The 15889-nt window shown below is 37.6% G+C and overlaps 1 long non-coding RNA gene across 1 annotated transcript; it reads left to right on the top strand.

Annotated features, from left to right (window-relative positions):
- The first annotated feature begins 2177 nt into the window (after window positions 1-2177).
- Window positions 2178-8100, top strand: LOC144988351 (uncharacterized). Its single transcript, XR_013652221.1, has 3 exons — window positions 2178-2513; window positions 4543-4724; window positions 7472-8100. It is a non-coding gene; the product is annotated as an uncharacterized LOC144988351 (long non-coding RNA).
- Window positions 8101-15889: the final 7789 nt, after the last annotated feature.

The raw sequence follows: 15889 nt of genomic DNA, 5'->3' as shown, positions 1-15889 counted from the left end.
GTCAAGGACGTGTAATTTAGAGAACTTAACTGTGCGACAGAGAAAAATTCTGAAACTTTCACTTGTATATCTCAAAAAGAAACCTGAAATGGTTCCTTATAATTACTTTCAACCTCGTTTTAATGCTTGAGTTGTTAAACATAAATGAAAATGAGTGAACACAGAACAGTCCAGCAGTGATGCAGCGACAGGTCTGTGGATGCTAAAGTGTTAAACTGCCACAATTAGTGTCAGTTTATCCAACCATGTATCTGTCTGTTTCCCATCACTTCCTCTTTGGCAGCTGTAAACGTCATTCTCTGAGTTCTTTCTGAGCCATTTGGGACTCAGATTCCCCAGTATGTTTTGCTATGATTCATTGTGCTCACAAATCACAGCAAAACCTCAAGAAGTTTTCCAGAAGACGCTCGGACTGGAGCTACCCTGAAAAAAGGTGGTTTTAAAAATGTGACACATAACCTAATTTCAGCTCTTTTTTTTTACTCTTATTAAGAAAAACAGGAAAGGTAGAAAAAACAAGTTTAGATCCTAAAATCCTGTTTTAAATTTAAAGAAGAAAGCCAGCAGGGCTTTTCTACTGTACCGAGCAGAAACCCTGCACTTGATATCTCAATTTTTCAATTCCTTTGCCTTCCTTCTACATTTAATAATCTGCCAATTTATTATTCAGAGGCTGTTCAATGTGTCCTAAAGCCAGCAGAAGGCTCTGTAAATTTAGGGCTCACCAAGGACACTTGAAGAACTGCAGTGAAAAAGAATGAAATCCACCCATTTTTCCAGTGCAGCACTGATGAGTCATTTTGCTCAGAGCCTGTTCTCTGTCACAGCGATGACGGCTGAAAAAGATAACATTGCTTTGCACTGTTTCAAAAAAAAGAGAGTCTCCCTGTTCATGAAGGTGACTGTGAATCAGTTTGGAGGCTTTGGTATAAATCTACCAATCACATTAATGGGAAAATTTATTTTTCCTCCATTGTGTCTCATTATTTTTGAAAACATTTGTTACTAGCTTCACAATTCCCAGCTCAACTCTAAAATTAAATTACATTATTGAGGGGCAAAGTCAAGTAAATGATCGCTTCTTTTAGTTTTGTGTCACGATACAGAATCACCTTTTTAATTGAGCAGCTCAAAGCCCTTTATTTTGAAGTAACCTAGACTTGACCTAGACTCAAATTTAGATGATTCTGAACAAAAAATTCTGAAAGACAGATGGTCTAAAGCTTCACTCTGGAATAATTTAACCTTACTAAAAAGTCAACTTTGGAACATTTAAAACAGGAAAATGCACAGCTTTTTCCTAGTTTTTGCCAAGTAAACCCAAACCACTGTCCTTACACTACCATGCTGCAGGCAGTCATTGATGGGGCAGGTAAACAAACTCACAGGATTTGAATTAGAATTAAATCCATAGGATCTGTAATGTTTGTTTACCTGCCCCATCATCCAAATTAATGTTGGGTTAAAACAACCTCTAACAGTTATTATGGTATGTGTGTGTTCCTGTGTGTTTTCACTGTATTCTTAAATTTCTTTTTGTGACAATTCAGTGCTACTAAGTCTGGGACTACTTGATTTAAAGGCATCCCCAAGGCCAACTTAGTGGCCTTGTGGAAGAGTGTCCACCATGAGATTGGAAAGTCATGCGTTCAAATCCACAGTTAAGTCTAAGTCTCAAAAAATGGCTTCCTGCTTGGCATTCAGCATGAAGGGGCTGGATTAGGGTGTTACATGGTTCCTGAGTATGGCTGTATCTGCAGCTCCCTGTTCGCCCTGGGAATGGATCAAATGAGCAAAACAAATCCCGAAACTATGGTACCATTAAACTTGACTTTTAATGGTAAGGTAGTGTCATTTTTTATTTCTCCTCAATTGCAGTTCGTATAGAGCTGAGTTGTGACAGGAGAACTTGTTCTTCTGGCTCGTCATAAACACCAGAAGACAGTGCTAAGAGTTTGCATTTAGCCCCAATTTGCTAGAACCCAGAGTAAATGCCGATGTTTTCTTGGTTCTTATGATTTGATTTTGATTTTGTGCCCCTCCAGTCACAACCACACCAGGTTCAAGTTTCCAACTATCCACATCTGTCTTCATTTAACTCAGGGGTGTCAAACTCATTTTCACTGAGGGCCACATCAGCATAGTGGTTGTTCTCAAAGGGCCAGATATAACTTATACATGTAACTAAATGTAATGAAAAACTAAATGTAACTACTCCTATGTGTTAACTAACTCATTATGTATTTACTATAACGTTTTAAAGTGACAATTACAGTTGCATAGAAAACATGAGTTTTCTATGCAACTGTTTGCATACTGCACTTTTTGCAACTGTTTGCAACTGTTTCTATGCAACTGTATGCAACTGTTTTCATTGAGTTTGACACATGTAATTTAACTTGATCATTTTCTGTGTGTTTAGGTGTCTGTTGTTATGTCAGCTTCCGTCAGGGCCCCTGCTTCCTCACCTTTTTTTGTTTCTTCCTTCTTTCCCAGTTTGTTCACGTTTACTGGTAAGTTAATTTATTAAAATTTCCAAGCTCTGCCCACCAATCTCAGACTCCTGGATTCCTGACAAACGGAGGTGGTAGTCTAATGTAATAGAAAAAGGTCAAGTAGAAACATTAAAATGTAAATTTAGCTTGATATCTTCATTAAAAAATATGTTTTCTACTGGAATATGGTCCATCTTGAATCTTTTTTTAAGAGAGAATAATTCCTGACTTCCCAATACAAATCTAACACAAGCAAAACTTGTGTATTCTTTTTCTAACTGAATTGTCAGGGGCTCTAACATTTATTTAAGTAGGACATGTCGGCCACAATGTGACTCTTGGGTCCTGTTTCTTTGTGTAGCCTGGCCTTTGGTTGAACTTGCTTGGACAGCAACTCCTGAGAAGGTTGGAAATTGTGTCCCTCTTTTCAACTGATAAATAATCACTGTAAAATCAAAAACTACCTCTTGCAAAAAAAAAGAATGTTTGTTAGCAAAGAAAAGGTTTTTTTCTTCTTAAACATTTGTGATTTGGAGCACTAATTCAAGTCTTTCCATAAATTTACTGTTTTCTTTCTTTTACTCTTAACAGTGTTGAGACAATATGCCTTTGGCCTTGTCTGGTGTAATTACATCACTGCTGGGCGAAGTCGACCAGTCTGGAGAAACGAGCTCTTCTGACTGGAGGCGTGTTGAGCCCCCGCCACTGGTACAACCCAAAAGCTTGACTAGATTTACTCTGAGACCTTTTGTGGTTTCTGAACTGCAGATGAACTTTGTCTGCATTTGCCAATAGCTTTCATAAAATTAGTCACAGTTTTGAATCTGACAGTCAGCGATGTTCAGAAACAGCTGCTGGAGAATTGAAATTGCTGGTTTACAGAGGACTCAAAAATTGCTGCATATGCTTCACAACAACTGGTTCATATTAGGTTTATATATTGAGGTTTTCTTTTTACACTTTTTGACAAAAGAATCTAAAGTAAGCAGAAAAATCCATTCCATGTTTTTAAATCACAGGAATAGATGAAACACTTCCCATTTTTGGGTTACATCAGTAATCAGAGCTGTCAAACAAAAAAAGATACAGGAAAAATATTTATACATGGATTTATCCAACTTTGCTTGTATAATTTGTCATGAATTGATTTGAAAATTACTGAAAGTTAAAAAAAATAAGACTTTGGCAGGGAAGTAAAACACAAGAATTGCAGATTTTGCTGGGTAGCTCGGTTGGTAAGGTGAGAAGCTACCTTATGGGGATGGGTCAAATGAAGAGAAGAATTTCCCCATTGAGGGATAAATACAGTATCAGAAAAAAAATGAAAAAAGAATGGAAGGCCATTAAAAATGAAAAGATTAAAAAAATACATGTTTCTAACTGTTTTCATTACTGATTTTTTTTCATAAAAAATATTACTTTTGTCTGCGACATATTGATTTCCTGTCCAGGGTGTCCCCTGCCTTCGCCGGTAAGTGGCCGGGAAAGGCTCCGGCAGCCCGTGACCCCGTAAGGGACAAACCGGAAGAAGATGAAAGAATATTGCTTTTGTTATTTTTGCAGTGCTTAACCCTTGTGCTATCCTAGGCACTTTAACATTGGGAGTTGGGTCATCTAGACCCACTAGACAGTGCTCTGAACCTTTTTTCTTCAATGATTTGTGAACCTCACTGGTGTCCATGAATTACATGAAATCTTTCCACCTTTATCCACCTTTGTCATGGTAGGGAGAACACGTCAATGCAAGGGTGGGGTCATCTAAGATAGCACAAGGGTTACAAAGGCTGGTATTGAGGATGTCTTAATCTTTGTCAATAATCATGCTAATATTGACTGAAAAATTGGAGAAACAAGTGCTTTTTACTGGGGGGGCAAGTATCCCCCCCCCCCCCCCCCCCCCATTAGTAGTTCCGCTCCTGAACTACTTGTATATTACCAGCAATTTTTCACATGCTTTGGTTTTTCAACTGTTGAGAAAAAGTTTGTAAAGACTTTTTATGGTGGTGCGGCCTCATTTCTCCCACATGCTGGTCTTTTGTCTTCACAGAAAGACAAAATTGATCTGATAACATCTCAGATCAATGTGTGCCAGTGCTGGAGAGTAGACTCAAAACAAAGCAGGTTGCTGGAAGATTTTAACATCCTGCTTGACTTTGTCCAGACAAACATTGAGCTGCTCTCAAAGCTGTTCTTCCCAGCATGCACACAGTCTGCGTCCATTATCCTCAGGTAACTTTTCTAGTCATTTCACTAAGTGTAAAAGCTTTGAAAAACAATCAGCTGGATTCCCCTCAATACGTAAAATAAAGCAGGCATGATTTTGTTTGAGTATAAATACAGTGTGGGCCTTCCCTGCTGAGCATGAGTTTATTTACTGACGTTGCAGCTAAAATAAGCATGCAAGTGGCACTCTTGACCCATCACCATCAGCCATTTCACACACAGAAAGGCCTTCATCAAAAAGCTTCCACACACTCACCTCTGTGTGAGTTACCTGTCACTTCAATTGTTGTCACACAGTCAGATCTGCACTTACTGAGCTGAGAGCTCCCTGTTTCTGGATGGCTGTATTTTCTGGCATCTTCTCTTTTACAAGGTGTAAATGGTGATTCCATTCCATATTCAATTTTAGAGCTTCTTTAACCTGAAAGAGATTAGCATCAATATGTATTGATGTCACATAATTGTGATACATTAAATCATTAAATAGTAACCTGCTGGGATGTGAAAGTTCAAGTTAACAACTTTATCTTAATCACAGAAATGTTGGTGGTCTGAACCCAAAGCTCCACCTTTAAGTTAAAGACCCACTGTGATTTAAATCATATTTTTTGTGTTTTTAATATGTTCTTGTGGCGTTTTTCTGATAACGGAGGACATCATTTAAAACAATACAGCTTAAAATTGCATTTCTGTGGGGTTTTTTTTCTATTCAAATCGTTGTGAATCAGGAGCAGACGAAAAAAATGCTAGATCAACTTTAGGGTTACATAATACCCAAAACTCTTTAAAAATGGGGACCCAAGCCTCCCTGCCTGGCACTCAGTAAGCAGGGAGGCTTGGGTCCCCATTATATTACATTACAATCCATGTCAAAGAGACCAAATCTACCTTTTATACTGACAGTAATGTGGGTGTTTGTTTGAAAAGCCGTGGTTTTTGGAAACGTGTCATCTCTGTCTTTGTCTGAAGCCCTCCCACCATTCACACTTGTTTCCAGGCTTTGCTCCAGGTGTTTTCTAATAAAGTGATATCTTTTGGAAGTTTCCAAGGAAGGATTAGACTTTAAACTTTGTTCCAGCTGCCTTTGGATTGCCGAAGGCTGACTTAGGAGATGCAAGGAAGAGGAAAACAAGGGTTTTATTGTGTTTGTGGGCAGCTGCGAGCAGGGCTGGGATGAAGGCTTGGAGAAGTGGCCTTAACCCTTGTGCTATCTTAGGCACTTTAACATTGGGAGTTGGGTCATCTAGACCCACTAGACAGTGCTCTGAACCTTTTTTCTTCAATGATTTGTGAACCTCACTGGTGTCCATGAATTACATGAAACCTTTCCATCTTTATCCACCTTTGTCATGGGAGGGAGAACACATCAATGTAAGGCTGGGGTCATCTAAGATAGCACAAGGGTTAAGGACTGTATGAAGGCTTCATATCAAGTAGCAAAAGATTACTTGCTGGACAAATTTACTGTTGAGGCACAAAAAGAAAAACAGTAGGATTTCATTTCCTAAATGTGAAACAACAGTTTTGTTGTGAGTGTGAGCACTCATGACAACTGGGGTCCCTGCTTCTTCTGGAAGAAATTAAGAAAATCAGAAAGATGTCAAACCAGAATAGGGATGGAGGACAAACGGTGGCAAAGTCCTTTATAGAAAAGCAGTTTATTTGGATTTTTTAACACTCAAACCACATTTATTGTCCCCATTTAACATTTTGTAACCTATTTATTTCGAAAGTTATTAAAGTTGGTATTCTACAATTAAAAGAGATGTCAGAAACTTCCTTTGGGCAGAATGGGGAGAAACAAGTTCAGCATTTTTAGGTGACTCATTTTATTCTTTATACTATAGCAGATTTTAAAAAAAGAGAATAAAAAAAACGTCATTTAAAGACGTGTGGGCAGTTTTGAGTCCTTTTTAGCCACCACAGATAATCTTGTGTAATTCAGACGGACGTTTTTTCTCCCCGTAATTCAAAGATATATTAAATTCCCAATTGACAGTTCAATTTGTAATTTGATCATGCAATTTTAAGATTAAGGCTTTCAATCTGAAAATACCCTCTTTAATTTAGAATTCAACATCAAAAATTACGATTCAATCTAACATTGGAAATAAATGTTGAATAAAAGCTAAATTAATTGCATTTTAAATAGTTTTCTGTACCATAAATGAAATGAAACTGCACTTGGCCATTTATTTTTGATTTCATTTAATTTAATATAAAAAATGTGATTTCAATTGCTTGTTTGCTTTTAATTCAATTTAAAATAACCTAAATGTCTTGCATTTTAATTTGACGTGCTGTTTGATGTTTGTGATGCCCTTAAGCATTTTGACATAAAAGGATTGTGAATTGTCGTGTTGCATGCTGAATTCTTAACTGCAAAATCCATTTGAATTTGCTAAATTAAATGGTCAATTGAAAGTTAACTCACTTTAATTTATGGGTGAAAATAACCTCCACACGTTCATCTAAAAGGCCTTTGGAAACGTTAATTAACACAGATGTAAAGAGTTGCAAAAAATCCCCCTTTACTTTCCTTTCTTGAATGTTTTTTCCAAATGAAACACTTGAGGAAATACAAACAGATTAAACCAGTAACTAAGGACTTTTAAACTTTAATTGTCAAAAAGCAGAACTCCATGTCTGCTTTGTGATGCCTCACATGATTAATTGAATCTTAAAGTTTAGGTCAAGCGGCTCTGTCAGTCTCCTAGAATTAAAAGCAAAGATTAATGACTTTACTTTTCCAGACGCAGCTCAATGAGCCAGAGGACATTCAAGAGGAACCATCAGGGAGAAAGGACAATTCTGCTCACTTACTGTGTTAGACCCAAGACAAACAGCCAAGAACATAAGCGTGCACTCTTTGGTGGAGTTGTCAAAGATCTTTTATTTTTTTCCAAAAATAAATCACTACCTGAAAAGCAGGAGAATAACAGACTAGAGGGGAAATTGCCAGACGACACAATAAAGACAAGAGCGTACCCATATATATTGATGATGTGGTACAGTGAGTGGCCGGTGTGTTGTTTTCCTTTAAACGCTCTTCTCCTGCACCATTATCAAACACTGAAAGGGGTTTCTGCTGTGTGATCTGGAGCTTTGGCAAATGCATGTTTATAAAAAATTCATCGCTCTTGAGTCATAATGTGCAAGGTACCTCTGAGGGTTGACTCACAGCCAGATGCAGATGAATTTACTCCTGCGATGACGGATGGATTTCCGAGATAACTGGCTGCTTTTCAACACCCTCGTATCTGGCTCCAAATGCCACATTTGCAAGGTGAAAGAGTGAAGATTCTCAAAGCTTTTACTCTAATTGGTAGCTGCATGAGGACGGCAAAGAGTGAGCGGACACTCCCACCCTAACAGCCCCTGATGATTCCTCCAACGCAGCATCCCATCACAGGGCGCCAGCTGTCCAAGTTTGATTGTAGCCAAAAATAAACCTTGATCGTGTCCATCGTCTCCTCTGTTTCCTGCTGTGAACATCCTGTCTAAGGAACACATGTGAGGTCAGGGGCTGGAGATCTAAAAGTCACAAACCAAATATACATATCAGGTTAAAGTTTTCTGTGCGGAAAAGGTTAAATACCAGAGTTTTTTGTCTCCTTTCCGAGCTGACTTCATAGATTTTAACGATTAATGCCAGGTACTACTTTTGCCGTCTTCAAAGACTGACATTTACACCCCAACCCTCGTCCCAAATGTCAGCCTAAGAGACTTTTAGTTGCACATCAGTGCATATCTTATGCACCAAGGAGAATTTCATTTGTGTTTAATGAACTCATCTTGTTCTATATGTAAACATAAGTCATTTTGGAATATTTATCAATACAAGGTACATACTATATATTTAGGTATATATTGTGTCATCTAAATAATTTGACATGTGAATCAGCAAGTACAAAACAGCATCTGAGGAGGAAGCCAACACACCTGTAATCCTAGTTCATGCAGCCATTTAAGGTTATTTTCTACTCGTCCAGACTCTTTCACATTTTAAGCCGCGTTTAAACCGATATTTAAGGTATTTCTTATCATCCAACCACCTGCTTAAAAATCCATATTTCATACAGTTTAATGCACAGCAATAATACGCTGCTTTGTATTCAAATGTACATGAATCTACACTACAAAGAGATTTCCTTTTCTCAGTTTTAGTGAAATCCGGTTTCAGTGTGTGTACATTCGGGTGAAGGATCTTGTAGTCCTGGATATGGAAACAGAAGAAACAAAGGAATTAAGTTAGCAAAAACTGTTTTAAAATGACACTTTGAAGTTTTTACATTAAAATGATTTGTTTGTTCTTAATTTAGTCACATCCAGAATCCTGCTGTGCGTGTGAATGTAAGTTCAGAGAATAATCAAGTCTGCTCGGTCCCTCATGAGCCCTCCTCATGCATTCCTGCTGTTTATCTTCCTCTGAAATGTCAGTAAACTCGCAACAGGGAGTGGGCTGAGGGATAATGACAGAAAGTAGATCCCAGCAGAGAGGGAATGCTTAATGCTTCGCCATAAATCCAGAGATACAATCTTTTCTGCTCTATATAGCTCAACTGTTGCAAAATGTCCAATTTGAGCTGCCCGTTGGTTCTCTCAGTGAAAAATACTTCTGAGGAGGAAACGGTCCTGACAATCGTAACTAAGCTGTGGAAGTCCCTCACAGATAAAAACAAATGAAATTGTTTATACTTCTGTATTTGACGGCTTTGGAGAGCAAAACTTATTATCCTCATGAGTAAAGGTAAACTTGAAAACACTACAGAGAAAAACAATGAAAAGTTGTTACTTTAATCAGTGTGGAATAAAATATTGGAGGCATTCACATATATGTGAGCCCTGCAACCAGAAATATATGAAATAAAGCCATTGCTATCCTCCTACACCTCTCAATATCTCCTCAATATACATGGAAAATCCACAAAAGGAAACATCAGAGGAGAGCCGTCTGCCTCGGCAGCACGGACTCCCCCCCTCAGCCAGAACCAGCATCACTGATGCAGACAGCACCGACTGAAAATGAGTTTGTGTCATCAATCCATCAGCTGTTCATCTTTTTCAGCTGTTGGGGGGAAAATGTTTGAGTCTGAAAAAAAATGTGGTTATTGAAGAACACAGAGAGCAAACACGCAGCAGCTAGGATTCAAACTGGCAACCTTAATGGTGCGTGGTTACAATACTAAACCACCACATGACATAACCTACTAATTTAACTACAAAGTCTTTTAAATTTTATTAAGTGTGAAGATATCAAGTGTTTTTTCCACAGTGTTTCTGAGCTGATGCTCAAAACTTTGCTTTATCACAAGATTTACAGGCAGCTGAGGAAAAACACAATACATCAATAAAAATCATTTTTGAGAGTTTGGACTTACTAATAAATCTAAAGGAAGTTTGAAAGGGACATATTTAAACATTTTTTAAAAGGTAAATCAGTTTCACATAATCTGTGAAAAAATCTGGATTTTTTTTCTTATCTTGTATCAAACTTAGCTCAGTTTGGATGCAGCATTTTTTGCTACACACCTGATGGGATGAAAATCATTTCTTCACTAGTATGATTTAAAAAATACTTTTTAGAAAGCTAGACAGCATCCCGCTAATCAGACATAATTTGGAGAAAAAAGTCTGTTATTCCTTCAACCTCATCATTGTTTGCTGGATGATCACTGTGCCTTCCCTCCTGATGTTTAAAAATGCATCAAACTTTTATTTTAAGGATTTTATTTTATGACAATTTTTTTTCATGTTGACCTACTTTTGTACTTCTACAATAATGGAAGCCAACTTAATTTTTAATCCAGTTCCTTTCCAAAAGGGGATATTTTACTCCACAAAATGCACTTTAAAAAATAAAATGCTGTGATGTCAGTTCCTGGCTCAGGCATTAATAATAACTTTCTGGAATCTAACTTCAATTATTGCTACCACCTTGTTCTAAACATGAAAATCCACTGTTTTGGGGGGGTTTTAAATTCTAAACTCCAGTTATATTTGGGTCCCTCTAGAATTGGAGGACATCTTGGCTTCAATATTCATGAAACATAAAGATTCACTTTTCTGATTTGCTGCTACACATCCATCAATTATGGGTAATAAATGATCAAATCCTTTATTAGCTCAACTTACGGAACAATTGTGAAATTTTCATCACATTATATTCTTGATGAATACAAACTATTGTGCAACCCTGAAACCAATTTTTGCCACAAAAGAATAAAGAAATAAAAGGACAAACTTACTTATGTAAATAAATACAGAAAATAATAATAAATAATAATAATAATAATACAGTTGAAATACATTTTAAAAGACAGAGTGTGTTTGGATCAGGAGTAAGCTTTTGCAAAGAGATAAGTTTTGAGTTTTACTGTAAAGCTTGAAAGTGAGTGCTGGATGTCAGTGGAGAGAGTTTCAAAGCTGGGGGGTAGAGTGACTGAAGGCTCTGCCTCCCATGGTGACTAGACGAGTGGTAGGAACAGCCAGCAGGGGAGCAGATGAGGATCGTAGGCAGTGGGAGGGAATAGAAACTTGTAGGAGATCCAAAAGGTATGGAGGGGCGAGGTTGTGTAGGGCTTAAAAGTTAGAAGGAGTAAGTTGTTGTGGGGGGATTTGGTGCAGGACAGGAGTGATGTGATGGGTTGAAGGGGTCTGAGAGATGATTCTGGCAGCTGAGTTTTGAATTACCGGCAGTTGAAGTTTACTGAGGTTTTTTTTGTGTGAGTCCAAGCAAAATAGAATTGCAATAATCAAGACGCAAGGTTACCAGGCTTTGTACACGAACGGCGGGGGAGTGGGGGTGTGAGGGAAGGACGGAGACGGTGGATGTTACGGAGATGGAAGGAGGTGGATCGGGTGATGTTATTGATTTGGACACTGAAGGAGTGTTGTCAAGGATGACACCCAGACTCTTTACCTGAGGGGGGGGGGGGTTGAGGAATTGTCAAAGGGGATGGAGAAGTTAAGGACTTTGTTGAGAGATGGACCTGGCAACATTTGGAGGAAGTTCTGTTTTATCAGTGTTAATCAAGTTTGAGGAAGTTGAACTAGGATTTTGTTGCTAGGAGACAATTGGTAAGGGACGTAGGTGGGAGAGTGGAGTCAGGTGTGGAGGAGATGTAGCTGAATGTCAATTAATTGTTAACTGTCTTGTAAAAATATAACAAATAGAAGAGAGGAGATCCCTTTGCTCTACCCATTATTTTGGAAAACTGATAATGTCAAGTCGAGCGTGTCATTTGATTCTCTGCTAGATTCTTCTTCTACCATGCTAAAAATGTTAGGATAACAGGGTTGTGTACATGTTGTGGGACACACGTTCCAAGTACATTGGGGGGGGGGGGGGTATTTTAGGGGATAATCCAGACCTATTGGTTATTTTTAAAACTATTTTTAAGCTTAATTTTTTGCAGATTTCGTCTCAAGACAATACTTTTATTTTGTATTTGGATTATTTGAAATATGATGGGTTGGACATAAAATGTCTTCTGATTCTGGAATGACCCTTTTGATGAAAGGTTTATGTTAAGTTAATTCATCCTTAAGATGTCTATATCGGTCAGAGCACCAACCGGCTGGGTAGCTCGGTTGGTAAGGTGAGAGGCTACCACGCAGGAATCCAGGGTTCAATTCCTGGCGGGTTATGAACAATAGTACTGGGTACCATATCAATAGCGAGCAATTAACATCACCCAGTGAGGGTCCTTAGGCAAGACCCTTAACGCTACTGCCTTCAGAGCGCAGTTAGGCTGCAGCTCACTGCTCTCCCAGGGGATGGGTCAAATGCAGAGAGGAATTTCCCCATTGTGGGATCAACAAAGTATCAATTATTATGTGTGAATGTTGTTCCATTGTAATGTTTAATAGCTGTACGCTAACATTAGGATGTGACTGGGAGCTACTTCTGCAGAGCTTTGAGGGTATTTCTGCACTAACCATGACATCAAGGAAGATAGAATGTACTGGAAGTGAGCACAACTGTGACATTTGGGTTGAATCGTGGGAAATGTGGAATTCTCTCCACAATAAAGACACTTTTATTAATTTGTTGTATAAAACAGAGACATTACTTGCAAACTGTTAGACCCCCAATATATAATACCAGTTTTTATATCTTTAGCAATATCAATGTAAAGTACTTTTAGGGGACTTTAAAGCAGCAGTAAGACAAGATGAACTGTACATCTAAAAGGTAAAGTTCTGCTACAGTTAACAGAGACTAAAAATCAGTTTTCAGCAAAATAAGAAGTGTTTGCTGTCAGATTTAGATCCATCATGATGGAAATGAACTCAGTTTCTGAGTTAGTTTCAGTCACAACTGAATTTTTTTCGTCCATGTCAACTTGATGCAACAGACTTCTAGTTCAAATCAATGTAGCCTTGTGGTGGACCGAGCAGTAAAAGACAAGGACAGCAAAATAGTTTTATCAAAACTTTTCTAATTTATTTTACAAAGGTGTAGATGGGCAAAAATGGGCCCTTAAAAGAGGTCAAAGTAACAAAATTAACTCAAGCTTTTAAATGTAACAGAGGACAACTGAACAAACAAACTTAATCAAACTGACCTCCCTAATTGGAAACACAAGGGAACATATATAGTGGCTGATCAAACCAACTAGACACACAAGGGGGAACTTAAAGAGACTAAGACAAACCACAGAGAACAAACTAAACTAATGCCCAACATGTGATAAATTAACATACACAATGAATGAAACTAAGGACCATCAAAATGGAAACTAAAGTAAAGAAACACAAAAGAGTTCCTTGTCCACTGGGTGATGGTTCAGTCCAATTAGCTGCCTGCTGAATATAAGGCCTCTGCTGACTGGCATGCATTCTTGTGTCAGGCCTGACTTGATTGTTCCAGCAGCAGATGGCAGCAGCAGCAGCAATGGTTCCCTTTAGCACTGGTGACTCAAAGCATAACATCAAATTAATAAAGCAAATTATAATAAAGTAAACTGAAACATGTTGATAAACTTTATGATCAAATGTGTGTTATTTTTGAAAAAGAAATCTAAAAGTATATGCAAACAAATAAAGCGAACAGATATATGTAGGGTGTGGTGCAGGAGGTTACTGCCCTGATGGTGTGGCAGCGTAGGCAGCCATCACAAGCCTATTCAGCAGAATATTAAAGAATATTTGAGGTTTTCTTTTGGCATTTACTAAAAAAGACAAGAAGATGGATGTTGTTTAAGAGGTAAATTATCCTAATGGTGGCTGTTTTGTTGATTGATCCTTGGACCCAAAGTTGCCCCTGTGTTCTAAAGACCAATGGAATTTTTCCAAGTCAATTTGGATAAGCGGACTCTGAATGACTAAAGAAAAAACCCATTTCATTGCTTTTTTTGCCTGAAAGGGAGATGAATGGGAATGAAAATTTCCTGTTGAAGAAGAATTGTCTTTACATTCAATTACATTTAAGTTGAGCAATGACAAAAAGCAAATTCACTTCAACCGGATAAAACACAACTTCAAAAATGTGTCTAGTATTGCATCAAATCTAAACCTTGGAACCATTTTTCATCCACGACGTGCTGGTGTTAACGGACACAGATAAAAATATTTTTATTGTTCGGTATTTAAGAAACACCAACAGCTGGTTGGTCAGAATAGCTTTCTTCCCTTATCAGAGCATATTTAAGGTGCCACAGGTCTCTGCAGGCAGAGAGGAGCACCTGGATGGAGCAGCTGCTGCTGCCATCAGTGCAGCTTGGAAAGTATTCAATAGTAGCAGATTGAAATCAAGGTTGGAGATCACTGAATGGACCCTCTACAGAGGATTACTGAACAGTCTGTAACATCAGCTGACTCTTGACTAGTGATTTTCACCCCTTCATGGGGAGAAAAAGGGATTTTGTTCATGTTTTTTATGATCATTATTGTTTTATTTCCCATATGAACTGCTATTGTAAATTCAAAGGCTGTTTTACAATAATTCAGTTATTCGTTTCCCATTCATTCTGGATGTTTGAATGATCTTTGTGTCTCAGCTTGTTTCATTTTCAAATACATTTTTACGGTGGCCGTATTTTCATCCCAGCATTCAGAATGCCAGAAAGCCTCACTGAGTAAGAAAAAGCTTCGCTATCGGGGGAATTTGTGGGTAAATGTGAGTTAAAATCGCACATGCTATAAATAGTCACAAAAGAAATCGAATAGTTGAAATGCATTCACCAAAGAAGCAAAAACAGAGAGGAAAGAGTCAAAGATTGAGGCAGGAGGTCATGCATTGAGTATTTAATAAGTCCCTTTTACTGACACCAAATTGGGTCATTATAAAAGGTTAAAACAAAGGTCAGAACTGACCTTCGTCTGCTTCTGGTCTTAATTAGGACTCCAATCAAGATTTTTCTACAGTTTTAAAAATAAATTGTACCATGTGTAGAAGCAAATTAGAAAACATTGCACACGTGCGCACATTTCTTTCATTATAAGACAAAAATTGCTTAGAAAAACGTAACTAAGATCCATAACCCCATAAACGTTAAAAAGTTTCTTGGCCAAAGCACAAATTCTGTCCGTTTACATTTTTCTAACAACCATTATATCATGCTTGCATTAAAGTTTACATTCTCCAAGTAATAATTCAATAACTGCCTTTCAGTTTCATATTTATTTACATAGAAATGGTTTCCTTTTTGCAGCTTTCTGAAGGTCAAGTGAATTATGCTGCTTTCCTTTTTTTCCCCATCACAACTGAGTTATAATGTAATAACCACATTTTTCTATTTGTTTTTCTTCCATTCTGTTCATTTAGCAAAAATGTGCAGTTAGGAATCTAACCACTCCATCTTGAACTTATATTTTCCTGGTCTTGGTTATAAATTAATTTGTCAGAAACAACTAGGCAGAGACGTGAACATATCAATAGGAAAAAAAAGAGATTCTACACGAAAAAACTGTTTATATACATTTTTGTTGCCTAAATAAGTTTTGATGAGGTCACATTAGTAATTTCAAAACAATAACAACATTTTTTAACTGAAAAAATCATTATTTTGTGTCAACCAGATCTTGTAGAAAAAATTATTCTGTATCTGTATCGTTGCTCTATGACTTTTTTTTTTCCACCCTTCTTTAAAAAAAGTTGAATATCCAAAAGATTTCTGCTTCAATGTGGCACTAAGAAACTATTTGACCTGTAAAACCCATGAATC

The sequence above is a fragment of the Oryzias latipes genome, chromosome 20 (genome assembly GCF_053564925.1).
Source record: "Oryzias latipes strain Hd-rR chromosome 20, Olatipes_Hd-rR_3.1".
Classification (NCBI taxonomy): Eukaryota; Metazoa; Chordata; class Actinopteri; order Beloniformes; family Adrianichthyidae; genus Oryzias; species Oryzias latipes.
Note: the sequence above shows the minus strand (reverse complement) of the source record. Positions and strands in the feature narration are given on the sequence as shown.